Source organism: Aplysia californica, unplaced genomic scaffold (assembly GCF_000002075.1).
Source record: "Aplysia californica isolate F4 #8 unplaced genomic scaffold, AplCal3.0 scaffold00319, whole genome shotgun sequence".
Lineage (NCBI taxonomy): Eukaryota > Metazoa > Mollusca > Gastropoda > Aplysiida > Aplysiidae > Aplysia > Aplysia californica.
Window position 1 is genome coordinate 677,084 of NW_004797589.1, and position 5,102 is coordinate 682,185.

Genomic DNA, 5,102 nt, shown 5'->3' on the forward strand with positions numbered 1-5,102 from the left:
CACAGAAATACACCAACAACTGATAGTTTATACCACACACAGAAATACACCAACAACTGATAGTTTATACCACACACAGAAATACACCAACAACTGATAGTTTATACCACACACAGAAATAGTGGGTGGTTGGCGGGTGCTTTGGTGTGGTTTTGCTTCTTCTTTCCTATCAAACATATATCGTCCTTATCTCCCCCTCTTCTTTTTTATCTTTGTTATTCTCTTGTAACACCTCTAATCTTTTGGCGCTCATATGACCTTATGCAGTTGCGAGTGCCGTAAAACCTCTACTAAAACCCAAAAAAAACAACACAGAAGTACACCAACAACTGATAGTTTATACTACACACACAGAAATACACAAATAACTGATAGTTTATACACCACACAGAAATACACCAACAACTGATAGTTTATACGACACACAGAAAAACACCAATAACTGATAGTTTATACAACACACACAGAACACACACAGAAATACACCAATAACTAATATTTTATACAACACACAGAAATACACCAACAACTGATAGTTTATACCACACACAGAAATACACCAACAACTGATAGTTTATACCACACACACACAGAACACACACAGAAATACACCAATAACTAATAGTTTATACAACACACAGAAATACACCAACAACTGATAGTTTATACCACACACAGAAATAGTGGGTGGTTGGCGGGTGCTTTGGTGTGGTTTTGCTTCTTCTTTCCTATCAAACATATATCGTCCTTATCTCCCCCTCTTCTTTTTTATCTTTGTTATTCTCTTGTAACACCTCTAATCTTCTGGCGCTCATATGACCTTATGCAGTTGCGAGTGCCGTAAAACCTCTACTAAAACCCAAAAAACAACAACACAGAAGTACACCAACAACTGATAGTTTATACTACACACACAGAAATACACAAATAACTGATAGTTTATACACCACACAGAAATACACCAACAACTGATAGTTTATACGACACACAGAAAAACACCAATAACTGATAGTTTATACAACACACACAGAACACACACAGAAATACACCAATAACTAATATTTTATACAACACACAGAAATACACCAACAACTGATAGTTTATACCACACACAGAAATACACCAACAACTGATAGTTTATACCACACACACACAGAACACACACAGAAATACACCAATAACTAATAGTTTATACAACACACAGAAATACACCAACAACTGATAGTTTATACCACACACAGAAATACACCAACAACTGATAGTTTATACTACACACAGAAATACACCAACGACAAACAGTTCTTACAACACAAAAGAAACCATCATCAACGCCTCCTTCCACTCCGCGTCTCTGACTTCGTTTTGCCTTGTAAATGTTAAGCCCCATGCTTTTTTAAAGGGATTTACCATCATTTAATCAGCACCAAAGTAATCTCAAGCCAAGTACATATAATTATTTTTGTAATCGCCCCTTAATCGACGTCGATGGTGCAATGGGTAGGTTATCCATCGTTGCATGCTAAAGATATTATTTCGATTTTAGCTGTGGAAAAATCTTTTTTGAATACCTCTATCTCTCTGCTTGGATTGGGTTAGTCACTCCACTCTAGTTGGCCCTGATAGACAGGATCTAAACAGCTTGCTTTCTGAATGATTTATCTTTTAGTATTGATGAGAGGTGTAACACATTTACAGTCCAAGATGAACATTTGTTTATCGAATCGTGCACAAAAACATAAACATATTATACGTTAGCACTACATCTCTCCCAAACCTTAACCTCATTATCCCTGCCATGTTTACAGACAAAACATCATAAGACTCATCATCAACCATCTCCGTTCCATGCATCTACGCTTAATCTGATCACAGCTAGCGCTCATATTTCCAGATTTATCGTTCGAACAAGTTTTTTTAAAAACCCTTGGATAAACCCTTGTTCGATTCCATGCTGTGGAGGCTAGTCAGAGCGTATCGTTTGCCTCTAACACTTCGTCTGTAGAAACAGGAGACTAATAGTCCTAAGCCTTCATCTTTATAATAATAATAATATGAGCACACTAATATAGGCTGCACAATAAATGTGAGATTGTCGAGTCTGCATGATCGGATCGGATCGAATCGGATCTTAGCAGATAATCATATTGGCTTATGCGCACTAACTTAGTGAGTTAAAAGTGATAAAAGCCATGTGTTGATCAACTACTCTATTCTTTAAACAATGGAACCAATAGTAATAATCATAATGATATAATAACAATAATATCAATAATAATAATAATAATAATAATAATAATAATAATAATAATAATAATAATAATAATAATAATAATAATAGTGATAATAATAAGAATAAAAATACGACTATGAATCAGAATAAGAATATAAGAATAAGAATATGAATAATAACAATAATACTGATGCAGTAAAAGAATAAAAATAATAATAACAATAGTAGTAGTAGTAGTAGTAGTAGTAGTAGTAGTAGTAGTAGTAGTAGTAGTAGTAGTAGTAGTAGCAGTAGTAGTAGTAGTAGTAGTAGTAGTAGTAGTAGTAGTAAGTAATTAGATCTACTTTTCGTTATTTTCGCAGATCAGACTCGGACTAACTTTAAATTTAAAAAATTAAAAATTAAAAAATTGAAAGAGTGGAAGCGACTTTATATTCACTGGACAAGGTCGGATACATGCGCAAGCGACCTGTAGAGAGACAAGACACCTCATCGGGTGTCTGCGTACTGTCATCTTTCTCTAAACACATGTATAAGGTATTCCTAAACTGGCGTCACCTTGGAACATCATATTTCGTGCTTTGTCATTTTTTCCCTTTACTGTATATTATTATTATTAATTGAGGATGTAACATGAGAAAGAAAAGAGTTTAGCGAGGAGAGCCACGGATGTTTAGGATCAAAAGTGACAAAATAGCCCGCCTTTCCCTCCCCCTCGACTCGAATATTAATAATTAATTTTACTCTTTTCCAGTACCCATCGCACAATTCATGATAACAAGTATGCCAATACTTCTACTTCTTTTCTTTCTTTTTTTTGGGGGGTGGGGGGTTGCTCCATTAGGTCTATAAACTGACGTGAAGTTTGGAGGTTTGAAATGGTTTGAATTCTACAAGTAAACCATTTCAAATGCGAACCTTTGGTCTAGTGATTATAGTCAGGAAAAAGTGACTTAGAAATGCACGTGTACGCACGCACACACACACACGCACGCACACACACACACACACACACACACACACACACACACACACACACGCACACACACACACACATTCACACACATTCACACACACACACACACACGCGCACACACACACACACACACACACACACACACACACACACACACACACTTGCGCGAGTATTTAAAATCAATATTGTGTTATTTCAGGAGGTCCACATGAAGATTTTACTTTATCTAATTCACTACTTGTATGCACTATATTAATATATATCTATATCCACCCCTTATCCCCTTATCGTCCCAACACCCACTGCAGAGTTTTGGAGCGCTCCGTAATAAAAAGAGCTCTTATGTGCATTCCCCCCTCCCCAAACATAAACAACCCACCCACACCCAGAAACTGACCCCATAACTTAAATACTCACAGAAGTGGAAAGCGACAAATAAAGGGACCTGGTTTTTGATATGTTGTTAAAACTTCCTATCAACGTTGCTCAGTTAACTTTTAAGAAAGGGGAGGGGGTAAAAGGGGAGGGGGTAAAAGGGAAGGGAGAGAGGGCGTGGGGCTGGTTTCAATCCTTCCTGTTACATCCAACCTTAGAATACATCCCACTTCATGAAAATAAACAGAGACAAATAAAGTCAACCACAAGCCACAAGCCTAAATTCTCTTAATTTGTTAGGCTCTTGGCTTGTTTGTTTTTCATGACGATACAGAGCTCTTGAAACATTGGACAAGAATAAATGATCGCCTTTAAGGACAAGCGGGCTAACCCAGATTAGGGGGGTTTCCAGAAATCTTGACCAACCCCAAAAGTGGGCATGGCCCTACCTATAGGAGAAGTTTGATTTCATTGGTGTGCATATTTGTTTTATTATAGAGAAAACTCTCTTTGTCTTTTAAAAGACTGAATAAGGGCCAAAAACTTTACCTTGTATTTTCCCAAAACAGCATTTTTCGGGATAGCCCCCTTATGCTTAAAAGTGACCTGATAGGTTTTATCATAGTTTTCAACTTTAACACACTCTCATTTTTAAGTCGCCACACAACATCTTCACAACATCTTCTTCGGATGGCTTAGATTAGGTGAGTTTGATTTTGGAGGAAAAACCATTAATCTACCAAGTCCGATTTTGAAAAGAAACCGCTAACTTTACTTCACTGCGGGAAGAAAAAACCCGCAACAACCCACAACAATCTACCACTTGCTAGACACAAAAGGCCAACAAAACATAGCTAGATGACTCTTGTGAACCAGTATACACATCGGTAGTGCGTCCATCCTATATACGAAACATGCACCCACCCGGAATACTGTATTGCACTTTTAGTCACAGTCCTACGTCCTTGCCACCCCCCGACCTCATATATTGACCCCAACGACTTTAGTACCTGACCCCGAGATTATGATGACAAAGTAAATATCACGTTAAATGTGTCCTCTCATTCTCCGGCCTTTGGCTAATGAGCAAAGGCGATCCGCAGGGTCAATACAGTATCGTTTACATCTCCTTTTCACGAACAAAAAAGCTGACGAACGGACCACACGAGAGTGAAATGCGATACATGTATGACACTTATCATTACTGGCCACTTCCCATTTGTCTAGTTTTGAACATATACTTCACAGATCGCTGTCTCCACTTCTAGATCTCCCCCGTTCTTCCCTCTTTGCGGTTTGAAGATTGAGCAGGAAGCCATGAAGCCCAATTTCGTCCACAAAAGACATCGGGGTTTTTTTCCCCTGTGTGACAAAAGACTTCGTACAGGATTTGCACAATCAGTTATCAAGAGCGCCAGAGCACCACCACCATCCCCATCTACCCCCTTCCTACCCCCACACCAAATCCGCACAACACACAAACTCTCTCTCTCTCTCTCTCTCTCTCTCTCTCTCTCTCTC